This window comes from Leopardus geoffroyi, chromosome C3 (assembly GCF_018350155.1).
Source record: "Leopardus geoffroyi isolate Oge1 chromosome C3, O.geoffroyi_Oge1_pat1.0, whole genome shotgun sequence".
Classification (NCBI taxonomy): Eukaryota; Metazoa; Chordata; class Mammalia; order Carnivora; family Felidae; genus Leopardus; species Leopardus geoffroyi.
Genome location: NC_059338.1, coordinates 85,280,878 through 85,298,654, shown reverse-complemented (window position 1 = coordinate 85,298,654; position 17,777 = coordinate 85,280,878). Strand labels below are relative to the sequence as shown.

Sequence of the window (17,777 nt, the reverse complement as noted above, 5' to 3'; positions counted from 1 at the left end):
CTGAAGAATTTTAATCAGGGAAGAACATGAATTACTTTTGTATTTTTGAAAGTTATTTCTGGCATAGAAAGTAGAGGTAAAAATAGGTCTTTGCAACGGTTCATGGTCAAACTTCCTGGGAGATAGACGTCCGAGCAGCTCAGCATCCTGCCCCTCCCGCTCCTCCCTCTTTTCCAAGGCCTACACTTAACTGAGTATATACTAGTAAAAAGAGGTCACTGTCATTCCATCAGTTGGCCCAGGAAAGAAAGTCATTCCAGTCTTAAAACTTAGTCACTGTTTTGACAGCTGTTATATAGAAGCTGACATCTCTATTGAGTTATCTGCTTTGATACCTCACTCACTAGTTTTTGAGACATTTTAATTATCTCAAGGATGCCGTTAGAATGCATGAACAGAATCATCAGCTCTTCCAAATCCAGAAGGCTCATGTCGTCTATGTTATTCTTGACAATGTGAGTTTCCTATGTACTCGTTTATGCATGTTGTGTAATGTCTCGGTGTTTTTAGTTCTCCTTGTGGCCCTCTTTCCTCCTGCTTAACCTGTGTAATTTGGTAATGTGCAAATCAATCGTCTTGGCTACCGGCACTTTCTTCCCGATTACTAACCAATGCATTGAATAGCCATGTCTCCCTTTGCAAGGTTAGTGAGAATACATTTATTTCTAGTTCTTGACGTTGCTTAAATTCAAGACAGGACTTTCTCTCTATCACAATTTCCAACAACAAAATTGCCTCAGAAGCTCTTGGTGAAGGACTTACCAGAAGTCATCTAGATTAGGAAATTATAAACCATCTGAGAAGGACAGGATTTTAGTAGATATGGTGTCTGAGGCATGGAAGCACTATGAGTTCACAATGGAGTTGTTTGAGAACATTCATAAGGGACAGAACTGAGAGATGACAATAAATAATAGTATGAATAAATATGTTAAGACTTGCCATGCCATGAATGTGTGCAGAGACACTTTGATGGGTAGTTTGACTGCATTAGATCATTAATTCTCTATGAAGACATTATTCTTAACTTCAGATTTTAAAGGAGAAAACTGAGGCCCAGAGAGATTGTATAATGTGCCCAAAGTTAATAACATAAAAAGCTGGAATTCGAACCCAGATCTTTAGTAGCAAAGTCTGTTTGATGTTGTGAGAATAAGCCAAACATTGCCTGAAGGATGGAAACTGAGAATAATTTTTTTGAATAAATAGGTTCATTATTGAAGGCCTTCTTGATGGAAGTCTCAGGCATTTGCCCTTAGGAGATACGTTATGCCTTACAATGGAAAGAATACAATTTACAGACTGTGATGTTGATATTTTACTTGACCAAAAAATGACACTGAAGAAACCCTCAAGACGTACTTATTGTTTTCATATGCTGAGAATGCTGAAAATATCTAAAGTAGACCAGTCTTAGGCTCCTTTTATTCTGCTCATTGTTTTAAGGAATCTGAAATAGGGTGGATTGGCTTGGGGTTCCTAATGTTTCCTTCAGTGTAGTAATGCACCCTTCTCTATGATTCTAGAAATCCCTTGATTCCACCTGGTTTTGAAACTGGCCATCAAATACTACACGGGTTGTGATGGTTCAAAGTAAGGTTTTCCATTTGCATTTTTATTATGTTCTCAGACCTCGTTTAAAAAAAATTTTTTTTTAATCTTTATTTTTGAGAGAGAGAGAGAGAGAGACAAAGTGCGATTGGGGGAGGAACAGAGAGAGAGGGAGACACAGAATCCGAAGCAGGCTCCAGGCTCCGAGCTGTCAGCACAGAGCCTGACGTGGGGCTCGAACCCACAAACCGTGAGATCGTGACCTGAGCCGAAGTCAGACGCTTAACTGACTGAGCCACCCAGGTGCCCCTCAGACCTCATTTTATTAGTTCAGGGAGAGTCACTTCTCTTGGCTCACCATTAGGTGACACATCTATGCAACTAATTTTTAATTAGTACGTGCTGTGTGCTAGGCACAGTACTAGACCGTCCATGTATGTTATTTCATTTACTCATAAAAAATCCCAGAAAGTTAGATTTTTTTCAGGTCAAGAAACTGTTAGTTAAAGAGGTTAAGTAACTTGTCATTGGTCATAGAGTTCTTAAGGGATGGAAAAAAAGATTTGATCCCAGGTTTAGCTGACACTGTTATATTACAGTTTTTAGTATTTTGCTTATTTCATAGTCTCTCGTTAGCTTCTAGAAGGGTTATTATTTCACTTCTTTCCTTAATCTTCTTTCTCTCCTTCCATCTTACTTTATCTCTTCCTCCCTCCCTCCCATCTTTCCTTCTTTCTACTCTCTTTTTCCTTTTTCTCCTCACCTTACCTTCCTCCCTTTTTTTCCCTCCCCTCTGGCTTTTCCTTTTTTTTTTTTTTTTTTTTTTTGGTTACATGAAAAGACACAAGAAAGACTGAGTCCTTTGGACAGAAACTTCTTGGATCTTTTCACTTCTTTATTATATTCTCAGGCACCCTTTCAAATGAATATGTATTAAAATAGCAACTTGCACAAATGTCAGCTGATGTCATCTTTCTGTTTGCCATAACTTTTCCAAGGAAGATTAAATCTTATGAGTTTTTGTTTCATTGTTTTGGCCTGGTTTTATAGATGCCACTTCAAAGGATTTTGCTCAGTCCTCAGAATGGGCTTGTCTGAGGCACAGGCCTGGGGAAGTTGACCTTGGAGGCATCCTGCCTATTATTGAATCAGTGACTGCAGAGCTGAAAGGGCTCTTAGAAATCACTTTCAGAAAGGGAGTCAGAAGCTCATAAGATGGAGTCAGTTTCTTCACTTCTAATTTTTAAGTTTTTCTTTTTTTAATGTTTATTTTCTGAGAGACAGAGACAGAACATGAGAAGGGGAAGGGCAGAGAGAGAGGGAGACACAGAATGCAAAGCAGGCCCCAGGCTCTGAGCTGACAGAGCCCGATGCAGGGCTCAAACCCATGAATCATGAGATCATGACCTGAGCTGAAGTCAGATGCTTAAATGACTGAGCCACCCAGGCGCCCCAGTTTCTTCATTTCTAAAATGGGGATATTAATAACATCTACTTATAGATGGTTATAAGTATTAAGTAAATTCATATTTATGAAGTGTATAGAGTTGTGACCAGCCACATGATAAGCACCATAAAATGTTTGAAATAAACATAATAATTTATCCAAGGTCATAGCGTGAGAAAGGCACCATAGGTTTTTGAATAAATATACCTGGGTTCCATTTCCCTTGTATGACTTTGGGGAAGTCATCCAACCTCTTGGAAGGTTTGCTTAATCTTGAAAACATGTCCGATGTCTTGACTTCATAACTTTCTTGTGAGAGTTGAATGAGCTAACAAGGGCAGAGTGCATGGCCCATAATAGGAGCCCAGCAAGTGAGAGCTAGCTTTAGACCCAATGTCAGAAGCAGCGACCATGATCTTCTGACCAACTCAATGCTCTTCATAAATACTGAGATATTTCTATGATTGCAAAGAACAGATATTTCACGTCTATAATATAACTGTTTAATATAGGACTTCGGGGTGGAATGTTTAACATACCTTAAGCCAATTTAAGAAAGTCTATCTAACTTGAAAAAGAAACACATTCCAGACACTTTTCTTCCTGTTGGCATCATCGTTGATTAACACACTGTCTTTGGCTGAGCTTCATTTGAATTCCCTATAAGTCATAAGTGTAGGGAGGCTGAAGTCTCTGTTTTTATTTGGAAGAAGATATTCTAAGCATCATTTTTCCTTATCTCTTCCTGTTTTGATTCTTTTGCTTTACCTGACTAGGCCAGGAGTCACTGAGATCTCAAATCTGATTTTAACTTAGTCATAACCAGTTGATTGACCTTGGGTGGGCACTTGTAAGTTTCTTTGAGATTTAATAGCCTCTATTTCCTTGATTTACCTCAAAAAATCCTTTATTTAGTTATTAACTTTGAATTTTAGAGAAGTTTTAGATTTATAGAAAAATTATGAAGATAGTATAGAGTTTCTACATACCCTTCACCCATTTTCCCCGATTATGAACATCTTATATTATTATGGTACATTTGTTACAATGAATAAATGAATACATATACATTGTCATTAGCTAAAGTTACTAGATTATATAAGTTAAGTTGATTGCACTGATTGGTTTTCAAATATTGAACCAGTATTGCATATCTGGAATAGATCCCACTTGGGATATACTTTTTCTCATACAATTTTGTATTTCATCAGCCACTTGTGTTTTTCAGTTTCCACTTTTACTGCTTGCCAATATGAACACTGATCTGATCAGGCAATCAGGCAACCCCATTGTCTGTTACACGTGACATTTTGTTCATATCCTGTTCCTTCCTGTGGATCCTCTTTAGCTTCCATCCAGCCTTTCCTGATGAATTCCTCAATCTCTACCTCTTCTGACTCCTTTAAAGGTTTGTATCTCTATGCATCACTTGAATTGGCACCATTTTGTTGATTTTCTGTAAATAAGATCTTCATGGATTTTTTTTTTCTTATTTAATATCTCATCTTATGACAGAGAGGATTTAAAGCATTTTCCTCAAATACATTGAACTCAATCAGGGAAGAACCAATTAAAGCCTAAGTGGATGATGACAGTGGGACAAAAAAAAAATTAGGGTGGAAAAAATAAGATGAAGCCAGAGGTGAGATTTTTGCATAATGCAGTGATAAAATTCTCTACTTTTTTCTTATTTTTTTTTTTTATAATTTCTGTTACATTGGTATAAACTTTTTGTTTTCGTAGTACCTTGCCACATCTTATTTTGTGGTATATTGGTGTTATAATTAAAAAAAATTTTTTTTTCTTTTGACCAGGATAGAAAACCTAGATTCAAAGAGTGCAGGAGGTAGTGAATAATAGAACAAAGAAAGTTCTCAAAGTGTGAAAGTTCAAGGGCATTTCACATATACTCCATTTCACAATAGGGTTATATGAACATTGTGAGGAAGGGGCCATGTTTTATAGTTGCTTTGTTTTCCACATTTTGCTCACTCAATATTAGGTACCTGTTATGGCCAAGTACATGCACGTTGATTTGAATGCCATCTCATTTTGCCTCCAAGTCTGTAAACAGTGTGGCAAGGTGGGTTAATGAGAATTTAATGTCGCAGAATCGGAAGACTCAAACTTGTGTTTTGTTTCCTGTTGCTTTGAAGAAGTAGCTGTTCAGCCTTGGGGATATAAGACTAACTCATGCATGTTTAGACTCATCTGATTCCCATAAAAGGCAAAAAATGTTACCGTTAATTCTTGAACCTAAAATATTTCGTACATCCTAGTTAACCATTCAATGTCCCTGTTAAGGAGAAAGTGTGGAGAAAGACCAGAGGACAGTGGTCCTCTCATTGAAAGTAAGGGCTGCTTTGCTTAGTGGGTTAAGAGGAGATCAGGGGAGCTTTCTGGAGACTGGAGAGAACAGTGCATTTTCTGTTCCCTTGAATGCATGAGAACTACCCTCAGTAAGCAGACAGCTCGTGTCAGATCTTAAAAGAACAGGAGTTCAGAACCCAGCCTGGGAGACATTGAATGTCTGTGTGAAGGGCTGGGGGCTCTCTGGCTGGTGCCAGTGGGGAGAATCTATGTTACGTGGCCAGTTGGGTAATGGTGAAGACTAAGTGGTCTGAAGAAAAGGCTCCTTCCTAACTTTTGACTAATGCTGAGAGCTTCTAGCATGTTGTAAAGTCATAAAAATCACTGATTAGTGAAGGTAAGTGAGAGTTCGAAAGGGCATTGCACCTTGGGTGCACCATGGCTATAAGAAATATGTCTTTGTCTCCTGAGTAGGCAACATGGCGTCTCTTTTCATACTTAGCTGTCCCTTGTAATAACCCAGAAAACTTGTTAAGATCTGGAAGTGTGGGATCCATCTCAGATGTACTGAATCAGCATATTGATGTTTTTTTTTTTCAACGTTTATTTATTTTTGGGGGACAGAGAGAGACAGAGCATGAACGGGGGAGGGGCAGAGAGAGAGGGAGACACAGAATCAGAAACAGGCTCCAGGCTCTGAGCCATCAGCCCAGAGCCTGACGCGGGGCTCGAACTCATGGACCGCGAGATCGTGACCTGGCTGAAGTCGGACGCCCAACCGACTGCGCCACCCAGGCGCCCCAAGCATATTGATGTTAAAAAGGGACAGGGATAACTACAGTTGTCTTTTTTCTGTCAGCCCTGCTCTCATCTGTGGACTGCTAGTGGAAAATTCCTAGTCAGGTGATAAAACACGGGCTTTGGGTTCAGACAAGTCGGGGTTCAGACTGAAGCTCAGCCACTAATTCTGGACAAGTAACTTAAATTCTGTGAGCTACAGAATCTTCTTTGTACAATGAGAATTAAAAATATCTACCTTTTAGGTATATGGAGGGATTAAATAGGGTACTATATCTAGAGTTTTCACCTTAGTGCTTAGCTTGTAGTAGACACTCAGTAAATATTTATACATCCCTCTACCCTTAATTTTTTTTAAGTTTATTTATTTATTTTTGAGAGAGACAGAGGCAGCATGAGTAGGGGAGGTACAGAGAGAGAGAGCGAGAAAGACAATCCCAGGCAGGCTGTGCACTGTCAGTGCAGAGCCTGATGCAGGGCTCGAATTCCTTACACCACGAGATCATGAACTGAGCTGAAACCAAGAGTCAGATGCTTAACCGACTGAGCAACCCAGACACCCTTACCTTAATTTGTCTACTTAATTTCAGGACATTGTTCCATTTATTTATTTATTTATTTATTTATTTATTTATTTATTTATTTAAATACGAAATTTATTGTCAAATTGGTTTCCATACAACACCCAGTGCTCATCCCAACAGGTGCCCTCCTCCATGCCCATCACCCACTTTCCCCCCACCCCCCACCTCCCCCATCAGTTTATTCTCAGTTTTTAAGAGTCTCTCATGGTTTGGCTCCCTCCCTCTCTAACTACATCATTCCATTTAGGTGGCCAAGTGTTCTTGGAATTTCTGACTTAGTCCACCTCTTTGGTGTCTGATAGAAAAGGTCTCTTTCATCCTAAACCTACCCATGGCTTTATTTGCAATTGTTCTAGGTACTGACTGGCAGGTCAGAACACTAAGAATGACACACCTGAGATGACTGTGTCCTAATCTTCGCTCCCCTCGAAGCCACCTTGGAGTTAGCACAACTGAAGATAATTAAAAGATTGCTTTTTCTGAGTTTGAATCTTTTCTGACAGCCTTATATGAGAAAGCCTCTTGTGTTGTCCAGGAATGATATTGTAGACAGATTAAGCCATTAATTCATTTTAGTCAGGAAGGAAATGTCTATTTTGATTGTGTTAATAACTGGTCCAATGACGACAGATGGGTTCCTTCAGTTTTCAAGGATACGTGGGACTGTGGTTTTCAAAATGGAAAAAAATATGGAGTTTGAGTTGGAAAATCTGAGCTTGAGTCCCTCCTTCCTTTCCTCCCTCCCTCTTCCTGCCTCCCTCTCTTCCTGCCTCCTTCTCTACCTGCCTCCTTCCTTCCTTTCCTCCTTCCTTCCTTCCTTCCTTCCTTCCTTCCTTCCTTCCTTCCTTCTTTCCTTTAACTGCATGGATTTGGATAATAAAAAATACTGCCCTTTGCATCACTTTCTGTAAGATGGAAGTGATAACCCCAGCCTAAACTGTCTCTCAAGAGCTTTTAGGAGGATTAAATGATACATATAAGGTTTCACTTTATAAAGTATAAATTCTTATGAAAAGATAGTGTTTATGTTTTATGTTCATGTCTTAGATGACTCTGGAATGAGAATATATAAGAAAAGGAAATAAATGTTTTCCCATGTATTAATATTCATTCATGTAATCATTTATCATTAAGCAAATATTGAGAAGCTATAATAGAATGTAGACTACTAAACCCTCACACTTCTATCATTTCATTTAATGTTTGCATCAGTCACGAAAGGTAGTTATTATTACCTTCATTGAAAAATTTGAGATCTAAAAAAGAAGAGTAATTAGACCAAGGTCACACAGCTAGTGGCAAGGTTGAGATGGTATTCTGGGCCTTCCTGACCATAAATAAGGTCGTGCAGTACACAAGCATGAAAATAAGTGATTTTTAAAAGGTGTTAAAAACTTGAGGTGCTTTGGATGTCTCAGCAGGATCCCTTATTGAGTATTAAGGATTTTTTTTTCTGGCTCTCAACACTTCTGCAAATTTCAATCTGCTAAAATTAGATATTTCTTAACCCTTGTCCTAAACCCGTGAAGTCATGCAGACCTAGTTTAGACTTGTGCTTGACAAGATGGTATTTTAGATTCTTCTGTCAGTTACAGCCTACCCACCAGTCACCAAGTAGAACAAAATGTGGAGTGATTTGGTGAAGAGGGTGACAGAGACGACTATGATACTGGGGCATCTGCTAATGATTCCATCAGTTTCTATCACTCTCAGAATGGCAGGGGGAGAAGCAGCTAGGTATTTAAGGCAAATATCACAGGACACTTGTGGTTTTACACTGTGAATTCAGAATGACAACTTAGGCCCCAACCATTACCTGCTTAACTGCGGAACCCAGGCCACTCTTACTATTCTATTCTTTCTCTGATCTCCTTCATGTCTCGTGGTAGGATGAGAGGGGAGGAGGTTCTCACAGGAGTTTATGCCAATCTAGGTCATGACTCACAGTTGGAATCTGCCTTCAAATTCCACTCTCACTACTTCCCTTGGACCATCCCTCCTATCACCCTGTTTCTCTTCTACTAAGTAAGCTCTTAGCTTCAGCACCTTCTGGGCTTTTGATTTTAAGAGTGTTGTAGCTTCTCTATGTGGGGTATACATGGTTCCTGCTTCCAAGGCTATGATTCCTTTTCATCAGCACTTAATGGATTGCTGGGTGAATCCATTCATCCAACACCCCATTGACTGTGATATCTAAGAGAGCCAGCCATGCTGGGGTTCTTGGAATGATCACAGGATAGAAGTAAGTAAAATAAAGCAATGATTCAATCATTTAATTTTGTCCCACAGATTACACCTTCTGAAAAAGGTTCCATGGCATTGTTGCTTGGGATTTGTCACCCTTTTTATAAAACAGCCACAAGGGCTGGTTTAAGTTTGCTTCAAGAAACGTTCTCCATAATGCACCCAGAAGTTTGGTTTCTTACTTTTTTCCTATTAAAATCTTTTCTAATGTTTGTTTATTTTTGAGAGAGAGAGAAAGAGAGAGAGAGAGAGAGAGAGAGAGAGAGAGAGAGAGAGAGAGAGAAAACATGAGCAGGGAAGGGGCAGAGAGAGAGGGAGACACAGAATCCTTAGCAGGCTCCAGGCTCTGAGCTGTTAGCACAGAGCCCAATGCAGGGCTGGAGCCCATGAACAGTGAGATCATGACCTGAGCCAAAGTTGGATGCTTAACCAACTGAGCCAACCAGGTGCCCCATGATTTCTTACTTTAACTCTTAAGGTCCAATGTGGACTTTTGTTGCTATTGTGTCAAACCTACTTCTTCCTTTCTCTTAAAATTTTACATGCTGACTAAATAACACTAAACAGTTTACACCTTGAAAATATACCAACTCGTGCTGTTTTATTTAGGAGGTTACATTTGGGGCCTTTGGGTGATATGAAGTGAGTATCCTTTGAACTTCCACTAATTGAGAAAGGAAATAAAATAGACCTTGGGGCTCGAATGTAAGCTTTGTGAAGGCAGGGATGATTTTCTGTTCACTCTTGAATTTTGGGTGTCTAGAATGGTGCCTGGTTATTACCAAGTGCTCAATAAATATCTGTTGAGTAAATGGTGAATCATCAAAGGAGAGAGGGAGATCAAAGTAATTATTGTCTTAGAGGTCAAGGACGGAAATATGGGAAGATAGACATCAATCCTGGGGGTCATTAAGAAGGTAGGAGAGAGGCAGATAAATTGCTCTTGATCTCATGGAGACAGGCAAGGATGAGCTCAACCACTTGCAGCTGAACGCAGTGGCAGAGCAACTAACAATGGCAGCCCCAATGTGGTGAAGCCCCAGATTCTTAAGGAAAAATCTTTATTTACTCTCACCTTGCTAGGAAATGGTAAGAAGATATGAGGCTGACCTTTTGGAGTGGGATAAAGTAGTGTTACACCTGCCTCCCTACCTTAGTAGAGATCTAGCACTAGGTACATTGTGTGGCTGATGGTAGACTCTTCTCTAATCTTATCCACCTGTCCTATGGATGAGTCTCACAAAAATATCCATTAGTATATGTGGATGCAGGCTATGAGACCTTGAGCTGTGACATTGGACTCAAGGCCACTCATCTCATGTAACCATGGCAGATTACCACACAAAGAGAGAATGGCTCGCTCCCTGAAACAGTATACTTTCCTCTCAAACCAATAATGGTGGGCATGTCTCAGTCACTGCTATAGACAGTTGAACTCTGTGAGGGATGCTGTAGACCACTGACAATAACAACAGCTAAGGAGAAAAGGGTGTTCAGCACAATGGACAGCTTGTACGTATTCTTTCCCCAACATGATCATAATTCTTTGGACCAAAGCCAAAAAAGCAATGCTGAAATTCTTGGAGTGATTATGGGAGAGGAGGACCAGGAAGAAAAGAAAGTAAAGAAATGCATTTATTTTTGCAATCTAGATAGATGCTTTATAATCTCAGAGTCATTCACTGTTAATATTAAAAACAATTTGTACCCAAGATGATGATTCAGAACCTATTAAGTGTTCAATGAATTCTCCTAGATGGTCCCTGCAGCCTTTAGTTAACCTCCCTGTAGTTCAACCATCTGCCATTCTATGTCAGTATCCCATTATTGAACACAGTGTAGATTTTCATCCTGCCCTAGAGACCCTTTAGCACCCACTTAAATCATTGGATACAAGAGGTGGTTGGGGTAGAGGGTTGGGGCTGCAGTTAATGGCTCCAAAGGTGCTATCCTCACGTACTTGTCTGCATACTGTATGCAGTTATGTGCTTCAACCCTTGTAGTGGTTCAATCTGTGAATTAAGAAAAGGTGGTGGACCCTCACTTCTTCAGTGGAGGAGACAGAGGCTTAGTAGGGCTCAATGACTTGCTTGAGATCATTCAAATAATGTTTCCAAGGCAATATCTGAGCCCAGGTTTTCTGACTCAAATCCAGTGCTGCTTCATCTATTGGGGCTGCTCCTTGGGATCTCTTGTCAAACCCATGAAGCTGACTGGTTTCTTTGGGTTTCACTCTTACTCTCTGTAGCTCTTCACTGTCTTTCTGGGGCCAGGGCTCCAAGATGTACTTCCTGCTGGGTGACTTGCCTTTCCCATTGTTGGAATAGAGAAATGACACAAGTTTTAGAATCTTTTCTGACGCCGGTAAGGCCAACTTCGTGAACCTACAACCTGGGCAGTCAGTTGGATCCCGTGCAGAGATCCCTGAGCTTGGCTTAATGATCTTCAGTCTCTGCCTTGAAATTCTGAATAATCTTTCACATAAGAGGCCCTGCATCTTTACTTTGCCCCGGGCTCTGCAAATTAGGTAGTTGATCCCTTTTTCAAGCTTATGACTTTGGTTATGTGTCTTAACTTCTCTGGACCTCAGTGTTCTCATCTGTAAATCAGAAACAATGTAGTTGTGCGTGTCTTAAAGTCTTCTTGTGGGGAATAAATCAGATATAACAGCAAATTGGCTAACAGAGCTTTTGTGCATGCATAGTCCTCAATAAATCTTAACTTCTGTACATCTACTCCAGGAGGGAAACCTGCTCGTTAATATCTTACTAAGTCAGCATCAAAAGGTTAGTTATATGTATTCTGAGTTTAGTTTTGTGCTGGATAATATAATCATTTTGATTTTTTCTGTTGTGAGATTAGATTAACTAAGAAGTAAAAGGGCTCCTTTTTCACCCAAAGGCACTAGTTCAGCCAAAGTGCAGACTTGGTAAGCAGAATGATGAGGGAAGCACTGTAATGGAAGCAAAGGCTAAGAAATCAGTCAATCCTCATTATTGCCAGGTCAGTACCAGGAGCACTCATGCTTCTCAGAGCAGCACTGCGCTTGATCAGCTGTAGTTGTCGGCCAAGGTGAGTGGTCAGAAAAAATTGTAAAGAATGCAGGAACTAAAGTTTAATGATACTTTTAAAACTTTATGCCTAGCACTGATCTAGCTGGTTCAAATACAATATTTCATTTAATCTTCCTAAAGACTCCTAAAGAAGACACCCCATGAAGTAGATAACATTAGTATTATCTTATAGTTGAGGAAACTAAGCTCACTGAGTATTTACAGTTCTAGAGAACACCCTAGAGTGGATAGTGTTTGGAGTGCATATTATTTGAGGACATAGCTAGAAGGGACAATAAAGATTATGTGGTGGCAAATGGATTTCATCTCATAAGTCTAATTCATTGGTAAGGCTGTGTTAAGAAGGATTATAGGATTCTACATGGCCTGGGTGGGGTAGAGTGTCTTGATCAATTAGCAATGTCTGCCTTGGGCTCTGGAAAAGTGGTGTAAGGCAGATATTCACCATCTTTGGTCTAGTCTCCTCATTTTACAGAATACATAATGACCAAGAAGTTAATATTGTTACAGTTTATACTATAAACTACTGCCTAAGCTAGCTTTTAATCCTGAAGTCACTGATACTTACAGCAAGGCTGTTTTACCAAACAAATAAGCAATAGACAGACAACAAAAAGCAAAATAAAACAGAAAGGAATATATTCATTGACATTACCAGCATCAATAGAAAAAGTCTCAGAGCTTAGAGGATTCTTTTTAAGATCCATAAAATCATAACCGAAAGAACATTTCAAACCTTAGTATGCTTCAAAAACTAGGAAGCTTTTAAAAAACAAGTTGCTGGATCCTACCCACAGAATTTCTGAGTCAGTAAGTCTGGGGTGGGGCCTAAGAATCTGCATTTCTAGCACATTCCCAAATGAGGCTGATGATCCGGTCTGGGGACTATGCTTTGAGGGCTCCCTTTAGTAACTTTGCCTTGACCATTTATCAGATTCCTCTTAAAATGAATTATTCAAACATGCGGTTTTTATAAATTTGGGAGACTCAAGCTGTCACTCCCATGGGATTTATTAATAAGTTATGAAAATTATCTCAAAAGTTTTTGATTAGTGGTTGCTTCAGCAGCACGTATACTAAAATTGGAACAGTACAGAAGATCAGCATGGCCCCTATACAAGGATTACATGCAAATGCTCGAAGATTCCATATTTTTTTGGAACCCTCATGCACTGTTGGTGGGAATTAAAAATCATGCAGCCATTATGGAAAACAGCTATGGAGATTCCTCAAAAATTAAACATAGAAGTACCATATGATCCCCCTTCTGGGTATATATCCAAAATGACTCAAAGTAGGATCTCAAAGAGACATTTGCATATCCAAGTTCATTGCAGCTTTACTCACGATAGCCAAGAGGTAGAAGTAATCCAAATATCCGTGGACAGATGAATGGGTAAAGAAAATGTGGTATACACATGCAGTGGGGTATTATTCAGCTAAAAAAAAAAAAAAAAAAAGGAAATCCTGCCGCTTGCTACAACATGGATGAATCTTAAGGATATTATGCTAAGTGAAATAAGCAGTCACAAAAAGACATACACTATATGATCCCATTTATATGAGGTATCTAAAGTAGTCAAACTCATAAAAACAGAAAATAAAATGTTTTGCAGGGAATGGAAGGGGGAGGAAATAGGGAGTCGCTGTTCAATGGGTATAGAGTTCCAGGGTTGCAGGATAAAAATGTTCTCGAGATCTGTTGCAAAGTATGTAAATATATCTAACGCTGCTGAACTGTCCGTTTACAAATGGTTGAGGTGGTAAATTTTACGTGTGTATTTTACCACAATTAAAGAAAAAAAATTGTTCATTTAAAGATAACACTTTCCCTGGAGGGCACAGTAATTCTTAGCTGGAGAGGTGTCTAGAGGGAAGTGGAGAGGCTCTTTGTGGCTACTCAAATATGAGCTGGGTACTTATCCTGGGTCTGGTGTTAGCAAGCTCCCCACTATTATAGGCCTATGGATTCCCAACCTCTCCTACGTGACTCTTCAGAGTATTGGTACCTAAGTCCAACCCAGAGATTCTAATTTGGCTGTGATATGACCTGGATGGTAAGATTTTTTGAAAGCTCCCTTGCTGGATGGTTTGAATGGTTACAGCCAAGGCTATATAAATCATTATTTGGATCCGTGATTCATAAATTATGTTAAAAGTTAAAAAGGATCTCTTTGGAGCTCTGACAAGCTGTATATCCTCAATACTCCTCCATTCTGTTCCTCACTGAACCAGGTAATTCTCATTATTGTCCCCCTTCCCAACAAATTTGAGAAATGTAACATCAGATGATTTCTAATACCTCTTTGAGATAAAAATATGTCCATGTTATTGTTTTCTTTGGTAGGACTCTCCTGATCGGTGGATTGGGCTAGTTCCTATATTTGGACTGCAGTTACAGAGAGTTGAGTTCCTCATCAACTAGGTTTGCACATGACCAAGGTTCCTATTGAGGTTGGTGGGATGGTCTTAGTTTCAGCTGCATGTGTACACATGACCCAGTTATCCTTTTAAACCCTCACTCAAACCACACAGTCTAAACAGCATTTGGGCTTAAAATCAATTTGTTGGGGGCAGCTCGTGTTCAGTTGGTTAATCGCCTGACTCTTGACTTGCGCTCAGGTCATATCTCAAAGTTTGTGGGTTCAAGCCCTGTGTTGGGCTCTGTGCTGCCAGCACGAAGCCTGCTTGGGATTCTCTCTCTCCCTCTCTCTCTGCCCCTCCCCCGTTCTCTCTCTTTCTCAAAATAAATAAATAAACTTAAATCAACTTGTTGAAGTATAACAAAATTCTCTTCTTTTGTTCACACATTGTTTGTCAGGCTATGAATAATTTAAAGATGATCTGAAGAACAGAAAGATAAAATTTCATAGAGTTAACATTTGCATGAAGGGATTAGGCCCCGCCAAAGGGATTTTTCTTGACTCCCTAAAAATCAGTGGTGTATCAGTGGGGGCACAGGCAATCCTAAGGCGTTACTATCAGGGTGTGCTCATTACCAAAGAACCCCAAATAGAAAAAAAACTCCTCACATATTCAGCCATTGTAAGCCACTTTAGATACCCACGAGATCAGAAACCAGGCAGCACAGGAATCAGGGGACTTGCCAACTTAATGCTGTTTAATATTAATTAAACTTAATATAGCTCAGTTATCTGTTTTTCAGATGTTCCCAGGCAGAATACCAGAAAATAAGAAATAAATCTATATTCATATTATATGTATCTTTAAATTATGTAATCATAAATGTGTTCATAATTATATATTCATATTATGTAATGTATTATCATATATTCTCCATTTCTGAATATTTCTAGAATAACTGAATAGGAGAAATAGGAAGTCAACAATTTCCATGAAATCAGTTACCTGGGAGAATTCATTTGAGAATGTACAGGTGTCATCATCCAAATACACATTGTGAGTGCACCGTGAAGAAAGCTAAAATACTATGTGCCCTACATGTTAAGCATTCAGGGGTGGAAAAAAGTAAAGCCACCTAGAGTTTTGTGAGAAGACATCACGAAGAGATGACTACCCACCTGTATTTTAAAACACGTCTAAGAGTAACCAATACCATTGGGCAATACGATTATTGGAGTGGTATTATCTTGGGAAGGAATCCAGTAACACATAAAGGACAAAAGAGAATAGAAATCCTGAATAGAAATAGAATAGAATATTCGCTGCATCCAAACTTTGATGGCTTCCTCTTTAGGAATATGATTACGTATATATAATAGAACACTTTTTGTCCTTCCTCATCTGATACAAGCATGTAATATTTACCACAGTGCAAGAAATACCCAATTTCTGGTGAGCAACCTGATTTATATTATAGTTGGTTTTTTGCACATGTAGATGTTAAGCCTTACTGAAATGTATGAAATTAAATTAGCCTTCCCACCATTAGCACTAATGTAGCAGACATTACAGTGGTTGTACACACGGGGATGAGAAGAAACCGAGGTTAAAGAGGCAGAAACTTGGTTCCAGCGTCCTTGTCATGCTCTGAAACTTAACCTACAGAACAGGTTTCAGGAGATATAAAGTAAGGGTAAATCTGAACTTTATAAGCCAGTATTGTCAATAAATTCAGTGTGGAGTTTTGAAAATGTACAGATTCTCAGGGTGCCTGGGTGGCTCAGTGGATTGAGCGTCTGACTTCGGCTCAGGTCATGATCTTGTGGTTGGTGGGTTCGAGCCCTGCATCGTTCTCTGTGTTGACAGCTTGGAGCCTGGAGCCTGTTTCTGATTCTGTGTCTCCCTCTCTCTCTGCCCCTCTTCTGCTCACACTCTGTCTCTCTCTCTCTCTCTCTCTCTCAAAAGTAAGTAAATTAAAAAAAAAAAAAAAACAAATTTGAAAATGTACAGATTCTCAAGACCTAGCCTGTGATTTTTTGTATAGATTAAGGCCTAGGATTGTACATGTGTAGAAACTCCCCAGGAAAGATTGCTGCTTCCACCTGGAATAACAGGGACTCTGATGCTAACTGTCCCTCAGAAACAACTAAAACACTGGACAAAACATATGAAACAATAATTTTTAAGACATGGGACATCACACAACAAAGGGCAATAATCCTCGAAAGACAGAAAACCAATAAAGTGAGCTCTACGCTATCCCAGATTACTGCTTTGAGAGAGTTTCCAGCTTATGTCGCTGGCAGGAGGGACTGAGGCTGAGCCTGCTGGTCTCCCCATGTTGGTGAAATGGACGTGGGAGTCCAAGAAAAAGTGGCTAGAGTTGGCATGAGTGGGGTACTGAAGAGAGAGAGAGAGCAGCATACTCAGGGACCCCTGGAAATCTTCAGAGGTTTCCCTCTCCAGGCTTCAGATGAGGACGGATCAGTATATGTAGGTAAGAAAACTGCATGCGGGCAGAGAAAAATGCAAACAGCAACTCCTTATAAAAAGCTGTCAGCAGGGGCGCGTGGGTGGCTCAGTGGGTTAAGCGTCTGACTTCAGCTCAGGTCATGATCTCACAGTTCGTGAATTCGAGCCCCACGTTGGGCTCTGTCCTGACAGCTTGAGCCTGGAGCCTGCTTCGGATTCTATGTCTCCCTCTCTCTCTTCCCCTCTCCCACTTGCTCACTCTCTCTCAAAAATAAATAAACATTAAAAGAAAAGCTGTCAGCAAACTAGGAAAAGAAGATACCTTAACCTGATAAAGAGCATCTATGAAAAAAACCTTACAGTTAGCGTAGTGATGAAAGACAGAATTACTTCCCTTTGAAGGTCAGAACCAAGTCAGGGACATCTGCTCTCATCCCTTCTATTCAACATTTTACTGAAGGTTCTAGCAAGTGCAAATAGGCAAGAAAAATAAAAATAATTGCATCCAGATTGGAGATGATGAAATAAACTTATTTTTACTTGTAGGTGGCTTTGTCTATGTAGAAAATTTGATGGATACAAAACATATATTAGAACTAATGAGTTTAGCAAAGTTGCAGGATACAAGAATGTACAAAACTCAGTAGTATTTAAATATAGTAGCAACAAATATTTGGAAATAGGAAATACCTAGGGATAAATCTAACAAATATGGGTAAAACATGTATATTGAAAACCATAAAGTATTGATGAGAGAAATTAAAGAAGACCTACATAAGTGGAAAGATGTACTTTGTCTGTGGGTTGAAAGATTCAATATGTTAGATGTCAGTTATCTCCAAATTTGTCGGAAGACTCAACACAATCCCAATCAAAATTCCAGGAGGCTTTTTTTTGGGAGGGGGGGGGGTGCAGAAATTGGCAAGCTGTTTT

At 39.5% G+C, this 17,777-nt stretch overlaps 1 pseudogene; it reads left to right on the top strand.

Moving 5' to 3' along the window:
- Nucleotides 1–13,064: 13,064 nt before the first annotated feature.
- On the top strand, nt 13,065–13,165 carry LOC123587058 (annotated as a pseudogene).
- The last annotated feature ends 4,612 nt before the right edge of the window (nt 13,166–17,777 follow it).